This window comes from Dermacentor variabilis, chromosome 6 (assembly GCF_050947875.1).
Source record: "Dermacentor variabilis isolate Ectoservices chromosome 6, ASM5094787v1, whole genome shotgun sequence".
NCBI classification, from domain to species: Eukaryota; Metazoa; Arthropoda; class Arachnida; order Ixodida; family Ixodidae; genus Dermacentor; species Dermacentor variabilis.
In genome coordinates this window covers 150,733,411-150,748,866 of record NC_134573.1, presented here as the reverse complement: position 1 = coordinate 150,748,866, position 15,456 = coordinate 150,733,411, and the positions used below count along the sequence as shown (strand labels likewise).

The following is a 15,456-nucleotide window of genomic DNA, read 5'->3' as shown; positions in this document are numbered from 1 at the left end:
CTCCCAGGGCTGCTGCAAGTTGTAGGCTGTATGGGCAATATAATTGGATGTACAAGATATACAACATTGGGCATGATACACTGACATTGTACAGATTAGCATGTACAGGAAATCAGTTACACATTGCATGGTGGTCTTGTGTGGATGAGTGTTTTATTTCTTTACTGCCATGTCTTCCTTTTTCTTCATTTAATAATCCACCGTTAAGGAAGGTTTTGTGAAAGAGGCTGGAGTCATGGTGATACCCGCATAGTCACCATGCTGCATTCCTTTTTGCTGCTGCTTTGGAAGGCACAAAAAAACATGCTAGGCTATTCTTGGATTTCCCTGGGAACTAATTATTTTCTAGAGCAGGTTCACAACAAGTGTGATCATTTAAAAATGTATGTTCGATGACAAGTTGATGATGCTTTTAATAAGAAAACCTTTTTCCTGTTGGCGCAGCGATGTTTGGGAGCAGTCTATCGGCATTGCTAACATTTTAGCAAACAGAGAAGTGCTCAACAGCACAGAGTCATTCAACATTGGATCTTTAAAGCCGTTGTTATTAAACTGGAGTTGGCGGGATACTGAATATTGTGCGTGAGGTCAAGACAACCCAGCAGAATTAGTTAAAGCACTGAAATAAACACTAGTGTGTGCAAGCTCCTATGACACCTGGCTCTGAAGTTACCTCTAAACTATTCCTGCAAATTTTACTGTGCTTGTCATTACCTTTAGACTAGACAAAATATTAGCAGAACAACAAAATCAGCATGGCTATTCCCATTGTTTGACTTAGCAGTAGTGCTAAGTCTTGAAATAAGCACATTATATATCAATTTTGGTGACGTCTGTAATTCGTCAGCCTGGGCATAATAAAAAAGGAGGTTGGAGGTGGAGGCTGCTTATATTCGAGTGAATGCGGTATATTTAGCAGCTCCGTTGGAACAAAAGCGCCCGGTTCCCTTTTGGTTGCGGAGGAAGTGAGGTGCGGTGGGGTCATTCTTTGTCATTTCAACCCCCCCCCCCCTTTTTTTTTTGCGCAGTATCAGAAACGAAAAACGAAATATTGTACCTAAGACACCGCCCAACATTGCATTCGTCCGTCTCCTTCACCAACACGACTCCCACATGCACGCGCCCACATCAGCATGAGGCGAAGCGCCCGCGCCTGAACTGTCGTGTCGCAGGCGTAAAACGATCGCTTTGGCATCGTGACGTCATCGCGTCGCTGATAGCTGGCATATTTTTTGCTTTCTCTCTGATAAATGGGAGAGTACCACTTCTTTTTCTTTTTTTTTTTTTTCCCTCCTGCGACGAGGATCGGCAACCCTTTTCCGCTGGTTTCGGTTTCGATCGAGCCTGGGAAGTTTCGTGGCACGTGCTTACCGGTTCCCATTTCTACGCGTCTATTCCGTGGTGCCCTATTTTTTATGGCGTGTTTACTCATTGCTAATCGACAATTTGGAAGCAGGACGGCTTCCGTGCCCTGTTTCAGAACACCTTTAAAGGTCGTTTTATATCCGCTAGTTCGATATTTCGTGAGACTGAAGGACCGGACTTAGGGATTGTTAACTTAGGTGTTCCCGCGACAGTTGCGACGTTTACAGTTGTGTTGGCGCCGGAACGGAAGCTGCAGCTGGCATATCACTCAATCAGGAGGAGCGCGATCGTGCTGACGACGCAAGCGCGTTTCAGCGCATGCACCTCCGTGTCAGATTTCCATCTAGCTCCGTGAGTTGTCTCGAGCGCCAGTAACAGTGCTTAAGAAGGACTTAATGTCTAGCTACTGTTACGTCTAAGGCGTTTTAGTTTGTGTGCATGCGTTGGCCAATTGCGTTCTTATTTCCGTGACGTCATGGCGAACGTATCAGGTAGCGCTGTGAACGCTAGAGCAAGTTTTCGCACTACCTGAATTCGCGACCAAAATGTAGCGCGTCCCACGTGACAGCAAGAAGGGCTGTGCTATAGGTGATTCGCCATTACGTTGAGTTGATCCATTACAGTCACAATAGAGGAAACAGTTATCACATAGGTGACCCCGCAGGTCTGAATTGTAACCGCAGAACGACGAGCGGAGTGACACGTTTGCTCGACCGCACTCACTGCGCAGCATCCGCAGCGCACCGCCAGCATTCGCGACCGAAACGTAGTGCGTTACCTACTGGAAGCACAAGGCATACAAAACAGTGCTGGATTCGACGTAATGTTAGCTCCATACGTTATAGTTCTAATACATCAAGAAGTTGGCCTGTAGAATACGTTGCATATTGCAATCCATTTCACTACTGAATGCGCGGAGTGATACATTTCCGTGACCGCACTGCGCGCATTTCTTCACATGTCTTCCACAGCGTTGCCCGCTAAGTATGAAACGGAATAGGTATATTTTTTGGTGCGCCGGAGCACAGAGGGAATGTGCTGTGTGGATTTGTAGGCGGAGCTTGTCACCGTGTATATATAGCATAGCTAAGCTCTTAAGAAAAGTTTACGCCCATTTCGAGCTTATCTTGTTCCCGAACATTATACAGGTTTATATTAGAGGACGCAGGAGACATGCGTTCCGCTTGCGTGTACGAACTCCGCTCGTGCCCCAGCGAAACTTAAGAATCTGGGTTCTTGGGTATGCAAGCCGCTTGCATCCGCTCAGGTCACGAACGGAACGTGCCCATGTAAGCGACATAGCGTTCTTAGAAGAAAAGTTGCGAGCGGCCGAGTGTTTGAGAAAGGAAGTGCACGCAATGACAATTATTGTTTTGGGACTAGATAAGCCCCAAACGAGCGTACATATTTTTCAGATGGTATGCGATTACCAGGGCTATATGCACATGATGGGAGCGGCGGCCATAAGGGCCTCGAAGCAGTGCTCCCGTTCGGAGTCGACGTCGAGGCTCCTGATCCTACTTTGACCGAAAACGGTTGCGATAAGAACAAGCGACATTGACGAGGCAGTTGTTAGGCGAACAGATACATGCGGGATTGTCATGTATGTCAGGTATTGCCGATCATTCAGCGCTTAACGACGATAGCAGTGCATCAACACAACCTGTATAAACGTACGCCTTCCTTTCCAGGGGCCCTCAATACGCTTGGCGTATCTGTGTAAGTATACAGTTTTTACCGTTACCTTTCTTATGACACCGTCGCACCTGTAGGAAACAATGCGTATTGCGGCAGGCTTCGCACACGCGTCGGTTTGAGCACGAGTGAAAGTGCAATGGCCGTTCGTACCAAGCGATGAGGAGCGGGGCGAGAGAAAAAAAGAAACCTGCGACCCTTTGACTGTGGAATAAATTAACGCCTCCTTCCTCCTTTGCGCCTCCTTTAACTGCCGTGATCCGCTCCGTTGATCACTACTTTGGTCGTGCTTCTCACGCGTCATCGTCGGCCGACGCCTCTTTACCATCTCGGAGGAAGTGCTGAACCGTGTGTGTGTTGTGTGTGTGTGTGTGTGGATGGGGTGGGGGAGCGTTCGATTTTCCAGGCTTTCGTCAAAGGCGTCCGGATAAAAAACGGCTTCGCTTGTCACCGTCCTTTTTTCTTCCGTGTCGTTTTCTTTATTTTTCTCATATCTGTTTATACGCCATTGGAAACAACGTTTGCAGAGGCTTCACACATGCGAGACCAACCCCTTTCACACGGGGATAATCTCGGTCCTCGCCTGAGTCGATTGGCGTTGAACTTTTCAATCACGATTGAGGCACCGATACTCAGATTGATGTGGCGCTGAAGTGGAACGTATACGACGCGCGCTCTGGCGATATCGGAACTTCGCTCTCATCTACACCAACTGTAATTTAATGAGTTCAGTTGCTTGTAAGAGCCATTCCTTCGTTGATTTGTCATTTTATTTCCCTCTCTCACCCGCCTTCTCGCCTGAGATTAGATCGTGGGGTTTTACGTGCCGAAACTACGATCTGATTATGAGGCTCGCCGTAGTGGGGACTCCGGACCAGCTGGGGTTCTTTAACGTGCACCTAAATTGAAGTACACAGGTGTTTTCTCATTTCGCCCCCATCTAAATGCGGCCCCCGATCACGCGACCCCTTGCTTCGCAGCCCAACACCATAACCACTAAGCAACTATGGCGGGTCTCCTCGTCTAAGTCGTAGCTGTTATAGTTGCTTTTAGCTTTCGATGTATCCGTCATAACGCGCAAAAAAAAAACACAAAAAAGTCACAGTTCACAACTTATGTTGTGCCGTTCTTAGCGTCGTTGCCGTTCGGGACAGCTACTTGAGTGGCACTTAAAGGGACGCGATAGAGAGAAAGCTTGAAATATATGGCTTTGCAAGTAGTGTTTTTGAGACCGAACCGAATGGGAGTCGATTGGAGCCATAACCGAATGGAATATCGAGTAGTTTTCGAATAACGAACAGCCTTTTTCACCACTAATAGAAGGCAATGTTCACATCCTATAAGCATTTGCATCATTAGCAAGTCGCCGTCTTTACACTGCATATCCTGGAGCATTCCTTATTGTACGCACAAATGGAACATTAGGAACAAATAAGTAGTTGGTTCTCGTACTCTGACCTTCTCGCTGAATACGGGGTCGTGCATTATGAGAATAAAGTTTATATAAAGGCAATCTTGAGAGCCCGCTAGCATACGCGTAAACGTTGGCGATAAATCCAAAAAGGCGCGTCGCCTGGGGCGATGGTGGAAGGGAAAAAAATAAAAATGATAAAGCACAATTTCTTTATTTGGAATGACAGCTGTAGATGGGTGTTACTACATATCAAATAACGTTGCAAATCAGTGTACTCAGATTTATTCCGTGTACACAGGCACTGCATCGGTAAATAGTATGGTACAATTCCACAATGCCTAATTTCATGTCTGAGAGAAGTTTCAATGCTAATGGTCGCACTTTAGTCGAACATCGTCAACCCCTCGTGGCTTCCTGAGCGATGAACCAGGCTCTCTACTGCTAGGGGCGTGCGAGTAGCAGTTTTGAGACCGAATCGAATAGTGCGAAAATCGAATCGATTGTTTTTTCGAATACTTTGCGAATCATGTACTACTTTCTCACGGTTAATATCAGGCAATCTTAACCCGGTATTCACAACAATAGAAAGTTTGTCATTACACTGCTCGTTATGCAAAGCGCGAAGGGAGCATTAGTAGCGACTGAGCAGATTGTCCGCCAACTTAGGGCTCTTAGGAGAATACGTCGTCATTGATTACTATATAAAATTTATAAACGTAACCTTGTGGGCCAATTAATACCATCTGTCATACATCGCGACCAGGCATGCGTTGTCGCAGCAGAGAAAAAAAAAAGAGAGAAAAAAAAAAGCATTTTTTTCTCGAGCTCTAATTGTCGCGGCAGAAGGCGCCACCATTGTATGAAGTATGTTGCAGTGAAACGTATCCGATTTAATGCGATGAGAGGACACAGGTGTTGCGTCTATAAAATAGTACCAAACAATACACACTGCCAAATGCAGTGCATAAATGACATTTTATTGCGAGTCATCGCGTTTAGCCGGAAAAGCGTGATTGACAGCGACGCTGCGTGCTCTAGTACTTCATGTCCATTGTGGATGCGATGGAAAATATAGCATTTTTGCTTCTATTTCGTGTTTAGTGGTGTGCAGTCGATGACATGAAGTATTCGAAAATTATTCATATCTTCAAATGGTGACTACTCTGCTCAAAGGCCGAATTGAGTAGTAGTTATTCGATTATTCGATGTGGCGCCTGCATGCTGCTAGTGCATTATATATTCTATTCGCTATTCAGAAGTTTCGATATTCGCACACCCATGTCTACTGCGTAAACTTCCCACGTTTTACGTCTCCTATGACTGGGTGAAAATTATAGCACGTTTGCTTCAGTTTGTTTAGTATGAAATATTCGAAATGTTATTCGAATATTCGAAAATATTAAATTTGTTGTTCGAAATACTCGAATATTTGCACTTCCCCGACATCGTCTAACCTGATTACCCCTCCCCCCCATTTTTTAGGACTTCGTTTGTATTTATTTGGCAGAAAACAGTTTGTTCTTATCGGTGAAAGTGAGCGCCAATGTACTTTTTTTTTTTTCTTCTTAACTCCTGCGCGGTAGCGCAGTGCCGGCTGTGTTAGTACGACGTCACAGATTTCAAGGGGTATTTTTTTATTTCTTTCAGTTTTCGTTTCTTTCTATTTCATTTGTATGCTTATTTATTCAATCATACATTTTTGATCCGTAGAAATGCCCAAAACTCGCTTGTCTCTTGTTCCCGTGGTATGCACTGTAATCAATGTCTGTCGATGGACTGCTTATCGGCTGATTTTGAAAACTCTTTTGGTCCCTAGCCGTTGCTGTTCAAATCTCATGGCATAACGTAGGCACTTCAAGCCAGCCTTTCGTTTTACGTCTGTTCCGGCTTGCCAAGCTCATACGTGTTTCTGGTTATCGACGTCATCGGCACCGTGTGGGTCTTCAGCCCAACCGGCCACCAGACTTGCTCATGTGGACTCGTGGACCACATTCCAGAGTGCGTGGCGCCATCTTTTAGCGAAAGCGTTAACCGGAGAATGCACAGATCGGTTACTGTAGTGACGAACCGTATTCTATATTTGACTGCTGGCACTGACCCTAAGCGTTAACATGCAGCCTCTCTCCCTGTCTCGCAATTTGTTCTTTTCCTTTGAGAACACTCACGCAACGCTAACAACGTTTCAAACGCGCTGTATAGTTGGGCAAAGCGTCACAAGCTGTCGCTACCAGCGTTGCTATACTGCCGCTAACAGCTCCAGTTATCCGGTGTCACTAAAGGATAATGCGTTTGCAGGCAAGCTAAAACTAGAGAGTTTTTTGGCGTGTCCGGTATTCCGGTACGCGCAATGTCGTTTGCGTAATAACGGGTAATACCGGACGCTGGTAACAACACCTTGTGACGCTTCGTCTAACCTGCCACTGCCATATAGACACGTTTTCATGTTCCATGTATGTTCCCGTCGAAAAAAAAAAAAGCATCTTAAGAGGCAACGTGTTCACGATTACACATGTGCCGAAATTTTACGCTGGTAGTGAAGTGGAATGTACTTGGTTACTGCAATAATAGCTTTGTGTTTCTCTGGTTGAGCTCTGCTCCACCAGGTGGCGTCACCAGCCCGTCGGCTGATGTTTACGCCTTCGATAAACGGTAATCCACAAACTATAAGATGATGCGGACAAACTAAAACTCCGTACTCCTTTATTTAGCGTTGGCGGTTAGGCCACCGCGCGCAGTGGTGGACCGTGACCCCCGGTTCACCGCCGTGTGCAGGGCCGCCCCCGTATCCTTTGTCGGCGACTTCTGCTGCTAGTGCATTCAGAGCCCGGTGAGCGCGCTAAATCACGCGCACTTCTGGAGAAAACAGCTGCTCCGCGAACAACCCGCGCTATACGGCTGTGTGTGCACGTGTGCAGAGAATCCCAACATTCGGGACGCGAGCGTTGTGGCGCGCTTCAGCCGACGTCTGGAGTAACACGGTGACGGGTGCCTGAACCCCTACCAGATGCTGAATAATAGGCAATAACGGTCTCATTGAATAACGAAAGGGCAACTCCGGCGATTTGTCGAGCTCAACGAATCTGAACAAAAATTTTGCTACGTGTTCTGTTTTGACACTCTCGATCATTTGTGCCGAACGGTATACGACTGAAAGTTCTTTTTTTTTTACTTTTTAATTTCCCTCAAAATAACTTTGAAGGATTGCCACATACATGCTCCCGGCTCGTGCACGCGAATGTGTGAACATTTACCGACCAGCCTGTGCTTGCTGACGTCAGCGCCTACTAACAGACGAGGATGACCGAGGAGCGGGTGCTTGCCGAATGGTCATTTTGCGCGAACGCGAGCAGATGCAAGGACCGTGTCATCGGCCTGCATTAGGACGACTGTGTGTTTAAGCCCACCTACTTTTTCGTGGAATAGCATATTCAGCGGCTTGATTGATTTTCTTAAATTTCTTATATTCGAACTTGGGTGGAAACCTTCAGGCTCGCGAAGCCAAACTACGGTAGGCGCTTCGAGAACGACGCTGTGCCGACGCTCTACTCGTTCACAAAAGATAGGCTCTCACGTCATCACGCGGTCATCGCACATCTCCAAGCTGCCCTGTTCGGTTTCGGTTACGATAACTCCTTTTCCGATTATTTAACATATTTCCGTGTTTCCGAGCAAATCGGTCCACTGTAACGTGTGGCAGAGAGGACCTATGCATTTACACACTTACCGCCGAAGTTGCCCTTTCAAATATGTGAGGCATCAGACTGTTGCGTACTTCGACCGTGTTTTATTTCGTCTTTCTATCGTGTGTCACATTAGCTTTGGCTCCTTTCCGACATTTCCCGTAAATTAAGTTGGCCTCGTGCTTGTCGCATTCACTGAATTTTGTATTTTCGCGTAAGAGGCACGGAATTATCATGTTTCGTCGGCTAGCTGGGCTCTAGTGGGTTCTCGGCGATATATATATATATATATATATATTGTCTGAAGACATAAGGGATGTATGGAGGAGGGAGTAGGAAGAAAATATGTTGGGTATGTGGAACTGCTTAGAAGTTCGAAATGGTGGAGACTGGCGTGCTGCCATCTCGATCGTATCCTTGTGAAGTAACAATGTCTTCTCGCAAAAGTACCAGATTGTGTACCTGGAAGCAAGAGGGCAACCCATGCACAGCCGCCATATTGTGTAATTTCCTGGACTGTAAGCGTGCTGGTTGTTTTTTCAAATTTTCCGTCCGCTGTTTGCAAGTGATCTATTTAATGAGCTTCGGCCGTGCTTGGGGGGGGGGGGGGGGGGCGTGTCGCAAGATCCGTGAGACGTACGTTTGCGAGAGACGACGACTACGACCGGAGGTGTTTTATACAGACAGAGGCTTCCAAACTGCCAGCCTTTCCTTCTCACTCTCTGGAAATCGAAACGTGCTCAGTGTGCCGCGGCAGCCGTGAATGCCCGCAAAGGTCGTTCACCTTCTACCGCCTTTCAACCGGCGCGCTTTATTTGTTTACTTTGTTCAAGAACCGCGCCACGAAGAAAAGGAAGAGAGAAGTGGCAGACCGTCGTGCAGTTTGAAGAAATACAATACGCACGTTGTGAACGACATTCCTGAAGTTGTGCGTGCCATTGACGGCAGCGGCTGTATACACACGTACGAGCAAAGTGTCGCACGACGCACGGCTATCGTAAACTATTGACCAAAAAAAGAAGTTATAGAAAAGGCCACTCCTATCAATGTGGCGACGCCGCCGTGAAGTTGCCGCACTAGTTCGCTGTTGCGTCGCGGATGTTGCCGGCTTCTTCTCTGGTCTTGTTAAATTTTTTTTTGATCTGCAAAGGCTGACCACATTGTATTCTGAAGAAAGGAGTCAAAGCCTTAGCGAGTTTCAAAAACTTTTCCTGCACCATTACAGTCCAAATATGCGAGAAAAAAATACTTGAAATTTGTGACGTCACATTGACGTACGTACGGGCGCTGATGCTTCGGCGCGAAAGCTAGAGAACGGAATTTTGACCTTCATTTCCTATCCTAATTATAAACCGATTACCGAGAAATGAACGCAAATAAAGTTCTTAAATAATACTTTTTTAGTATTTCGATTACCGAAAACTTCGAATCGGATCGTACATGAATATTCCAGAAACACGACCTCCCAATATCGTATCCAATGCCGAATATGTTCTTTCTTCTAAACAAATTACCATATGGAGGTTTCCAGTAAGGGGGCAGATAAGGAAAGAAATTACATGATGTGATTTATAGGTTGCGCGTCAATTGAGAGGCTTGTAAATCGTAAAAAAAAAAAAAAAAAACGGAAGGGTAAATGCATATGTTGCTTCAATGACTACTACGGTAATGTCTTAAATACCACTTACGTCGTTTCTTTTTTTTTTTTCCCTGCATACCACAACAGCTGTCGTGGTCCCTTTTAGTACCCGAACAGAAACGAATATTCGTGGACTTCGAAAAGCGAAATCTCGAATCGAATAGCGCAATATTTGTATTTGAAATTTCGGATATTTGCGCGCACCTACTGTATCAATCTGCTTTATTGCTTAAGTAACACTCAATCAATTTGGACCGATAAACTATTCTTTAAAACCGTTTTTTTTTTTTTATGTCGTGGTGCTCATTATTGGGATACAAACTGAAGGTCCAAGTTAAATTTTTCGCAATTCGCTCCGAAACCCCAGCGCAAGTACATTAGAGCGACGTCATGCATCTCAAAGAATTTTGTTTTTTCGTACTTGGGTTCTTGCAACTCGGCAAAAGTTCTTGGAATTTGACCAGTTGACTGTTTGGCTCATATAGAGTACAACGTAGCCCATCTTTGCCATTTAATATTCAACTGGGCCTGAGTAGCCGCAGTCAAAATCCATGACGTCCCATCCAGCTGGTGGGTCTTTCTGGTGGACTGATCCTTTCTTTTTGCTTCTTTTCTTACTTAAATATACCAAGCCTCCTTTCGCTGATAGTGTTCTTTCTTTTTGTATGCATTGTGGAAGGGTAACCTACGGATACATTCCAAATTATTTTTCTCTTTAAGTGTTTCTTTGATGGCGTACGCGTCGCGTCGTAATGTCAGTTTAATTGTCTGGAACCCGGAAGGGACGGCGCGTTCTTCTGCGGCGCCTCCCAAGAATAGCCTCTTATCTCGGAACGTTTCTTCGGAGTCTGTTCTGTGCGAGCCGCCGCGTTATGTTCCGGGTCGGCCTGTAGCCGTGCCGCTCTTCCGAAAGCGGGGACCGAGCCGAGCCGAGCCCCTCCGGCGACTGACGAGATCCTGCTTGGTCCGCCGTGATGTTTCTAATGCGACAGGAAAACGAGGGCACGGAGGCGTGTGTGCGACCTTGCGCGGATGACCATCGTGCGTGCACGATGCGTGTTTGGGAGACGTCGGCGGTAGCAAGCGCGAAACCGAAAAAAAAAAAGGCGAGTTGCGTTCATCTCGGGGGCGCACCTCATGGGTATTCGAAGTTGGGCCCACAGGTGCCTGAATTTCCCGGGCGCGGCAGCCCCGGCAAAACTTTCGCTCGGTATGTGACGGCGCACCGTTAACTAACGGCGATGTACTGAAGCAAGGTTTGGGTACGGGCTAGGTGGCAGCGCTTGTCTTCGTCGTTCTTTCGGTCCCTTGTCCTTGTATGCGCTGTAAGTGATGTTTGAAATAACGGCGATAGTCTGGTTGGTTTTATGGTTCTTCAGGCAGATACGGCGGTGACAAGGAAAACGCGAGGGAGGAGTGCACCGCCGAAATAAGTGCGTGGGAAAAAAAACACAAAAAAAACTGGGAATTTGGTATTGAGAGAGTAAAGATGACAATGGGTGATCATTAGCAGACACATGTCACAGGGCTGCTTTGTGCTGCCGAGGTTCGGTAGCCTCTCTCTTTGTTTCTCTTCTTTTCAGAGCAAAGTGTACGAAACTAAAGAAATAGACCCACCCCTCCCCCCAGTGCGTGCCGGTAGGAGTTTAACGAGCGCACTTGTGTGTGAGCGTGCGGTTGGGTGTGTGTGGCGGGGGGGGGGGGGGGGTTGCGTTGATGCAACGCTGTGAACGCCTCTGTAGCTGTCGGCAAAAGGGGGTGTTGAGCGTGTTGTCGTATTGGTCAGGTGATGGGTGTTAAAAATTTTCTGTGGTTCGAAATCTTGTAAAGACAAACGAGGCCGTTGTTACTTTTTTTTTTTTCGTTTGCTTCCAACGCACAAGCGGCGCCAAATGCGGCGAATATTTTCCCGTAACTATACTTTGCTTCGATGCGTCGCCTCCTTTCTACACACCCATGGCGTTTGTGCGTATAGCGCTCTCTACGCCTCTCCTCACTTTGTCAAGAGCGCCCCTGACCGATTGGACTGACCTCGCGTTCTTGTATAGGCTGCATTCGTGCCAACCGTCCGGGATGTTTAGACAGCGAAGTGCGCTGGATCGTTATAAGGGCGCCTCCTATAGTGCGTGCATGTAGTACGTACGATGCATGTTTGAAACTGGGGCGGGGTTGGGGTTGAAAGAGAGGGAGCGAGCGAGCGTGAAGGGGAAGGGGCTGCGGAAGAGGGCACGCTCTCGGGCGGTGACATGCTGAGGTATATGCAAAGTACCCGCGGCTCCTTTTTGGGAACACCCGTATTGCGAGACTGTGGCGCCGTGTAAGGTCCATATGATATGGCATGTATCCTCCAGCGTCTCCGACATCGGCGGGTGCGCTCCGATTCCTGAGGCCATGCCTCTGGCGGTGCGTATTTCCGAAGGGCTGCCTCAGGGCGCTGCTGCTGCCGTCTGCCGGTTTTGCGCCGTAACTGCTGCCTTTTTCATTGGGCATTTGCGGAGCTGTGGATCCTTTCGTCGATGCTCGCGGTGGCAGGAATGCGACTGCTACACCAGAACACTTCCGGTCGCACGATTCTAGCGGTCGACGTGGCCGTGAATCTGTTTTGCGTATTACTCTATACCGCACCGTACCGTATGCTGAATGAATGAGTGTTCAGTAGTATAGGATAGCCCTGTAGTCCTCGGTGGGGCGCATGATCCAATTAAAGGAACACATTTGACTGCGCAGACCAGCTTTGACGACAAAGGTCGACAGCGCCTGCTGGAGTACGACAAAGGTGGTCTTACAGCCTTTATTGGGCATATAAAGGCCTGCAGATTTGTCTCTAATCAGCAGATACGCCTGCAAATCGGCGACCTTGGCCGAATTTAACCCATATAGATGTCGGTTAATTCTGTTGATTGAAAACTTATTTCACTGCATTTATTACTTCTTCGGAATCATAAAAAGCATATAAGAATTTCGAATTTTTTTGTGAGTTTTGTGAGGTCTACAGAATGTGGACTCCATGTGAAAACCCATGACAGGAACATCATATAGGAAAACATGAACTATTTCATGTCTAGCAGGCTTGAAAAGCACCTATCCAGCGACTTGAAAATAATGCCTGGTGGAAAACATTGTAAAAAACAATGAAAGAAGTCAACCTGCTACAAACGACGTACTGACACCAATACGAAATACCCAGCTGCCTACCTTCTCACTCGTTCTACTAAAACATTTACTAAAACATTCTGCACTTGTTATTGAAACTTGCAGCACTATTCTAATCAGAAGTGTTTCAGGTTGTATGCAACACATTCGAAATATTTTTACTTTCATCAATGCTTTGCTCTTGATGCAACACCTTGGTGCACACAATTGTGTACACAGCGTCTGAAAGGGTTTTAAAAAAAAATTGAACTGTGGAATTCTACCACAACATGGCGCACGGGTTCCTTCCAAGTTCCCCACAGTGCGAAAACTCTACGTTTGCCCGGATGTTAATCTTTCGATATACGTCGAACGCTATGTGTAACGCGCTCTCGACAAAAATTGCATTGTCGCGGTATTTCTTTCTTTTTCTCATTTTATCTTCGAAACCAGCAACGCCTCCATATCTCTCTGGGTCAGAGAGAATGCTCTCGCGATATCTGACCACGACAGCTTGTGGAATGCTTTTGGAACGTGCGCTTGCTCTTCACATACCGCAAACGCCCTTAGGAACAACATCGAATGAACAGTCGCATAATCTTTTTAAAAGGGGCCCTAATGAGAATGAGGTCAAGCTATTATAGTACATTGGTTGGTTGCACAACTAGATTTGCAAACAGCAAAAATTGCAAAAAAAAAATATATATATACAGGTGGCGACTTCACCAAACCCTACACCAGCCATAGGCAGCAGCTCTTGAGGCCGTCATGTATTTCAGCATTAATCTGGCCGAGTCTAGCTAATCGTTTACGAATAAGAACAGTCGCACTGCATTTGAAAAGAACTCATTTTCGCAACCCTTGTGCAATTTTCCAGCGCAGAAGCACGCGAAGACTGTTTGCCGAAAAATTCGTCATCTTTGCGTCACATTTGCGACGTCTGTGAAGTCATATTGACATCAGCAACCTAGCGGAATCGGCGCATTGTTCGAGAAGCAAAATTTGGCTTTCTTATTTTGCGCTGAGCCAGTCTTTTGCCGCTGAAGAACTGCAGAAATAGTTCTCTGAGGGTCGGTATGCCTGTCCGAGGCCGATTTAGTATTTCTCTTTATCGTCAGCTTAGAGGGACAATGAAGGAAAATATTAAGTCGAGCTAGATTGAAAGATTAGGCATCTAATAATTTCGTCATGCGTAGCGAGAACAGAGCTTTAGTAAGTGTGAAAAGAGAAAAATTGGAGTGGCGCCGCCTGTTGTGGACTCTAGTACCTCTCCTGTCGCTTTAGTACTGACCGTACTGACTCATTCACAAAGGGCACCATTGAATGGGAAATGTTTGTCTGTTAGACATTAGGCAAAATAAAAAGAAAAAATCTTGGTGGCGCGAGCCATCGTCCCGTTTCAAATGGGACGCTCATTGCATCCATCCATACATCCATCGATCCTTCAATCCCGTCTATCCATGCATAGAGGAAGAAAAAGATAGGGGGCGCATACCGCAACGCGATTGAAGCCAGCCTCGTGGCCCAACACGTGATCGCAAGTCGGAGTGCGCGGTTGGTTTCAGCAGTGTCCGGCAAAGCATTGAAGGGCTCTGATTTTAGTGTTCCCGCTCTGCAGGCAAAGCCACGGCAGAGCAGTCGAACAAACGCGCACCGAATGAAAACTATTGGCTTAGCTACTGGGAACCAAGCGCCTCAGCAAATCTCGATTCTTGTTCTATGATCTCGACGCAAGAGGTCACGTGTTGGGCCACCACTGTGTCTTCTCTTGGCAAGGCTGGCTGTGTGACACAGTGCTCCCTTCTATATTTTTCTTCCTCCATGCATCATCCATGCACCCACATAAAGATTACGTCAACTCGTCCGCTGTGGCGCAGGAGGTTGAAATTGAGGAGCAGCAGCGGCAGCTGCGGCAGCTATTTTCTACGCAACAAAGTAACACATTGGCACACAAGAAACGATGACAGACTCCTAGACGAAGAACCTATCGACACAGTCGACTTAATATTTTCCTTTACTGTCCCTTTAAACCACGGTGAAACGTATCCTGAGCCTCAATTCATTGATATTACAAGGCACTGGTACACACAGCCTTTCTCAGGCGACAAATAGTCTTGCATAAGTCATGGCTGCGTGCCTGACGCAAGAGCCAAAGGGAAGCGCCGCCTTGATAGTAGCTGGCAGACGCCAGGTGTTGCGCGCTGGCGCCTTAGGTGTCCCCTTCCTTTCCGTTTGGTCGCTTGCTTGGGCAGGGCTGCGTTCGGGAACATGTTTGGGCGATTGCGCATGATCGCTCGAACGAAGTGTGGCAGCAGCTTACAGGCGACACAAACCTGCCCTTCGAAAGCAAGAGTAGTCTGTGATGCTTTCATGTTTTCTTTTTATTCTCTCTATGATTTTACAGCACGTGCCAAATGATCGAGGTAACTGCGCCCACCGCGGCTAACGAGGTCGACGTGTTTGTTGTGAACAGTTCGTGTTCTGATATCTCGTGATGGTGTGAATCGGACGCTGAGAGACCGCATTTCGAC

At 46.8% G+C, this 15,456-nt stretch overlaps 1 protein-coding gene across 1 annotated transcript in view; it reads left to right on the top strand.

The window, feature by feature from the left end:
- The window catches only part of Patronin (calmodulin-regulated spectrin-associated protein patronin), a 52,334-nt gene that overhangs the window by 2,415 nt on the left and 34,463 nt on the right, over positions 1–15,456 (top strand). The gene's annotated exons all lie outside the window — the stretch shown is intronic.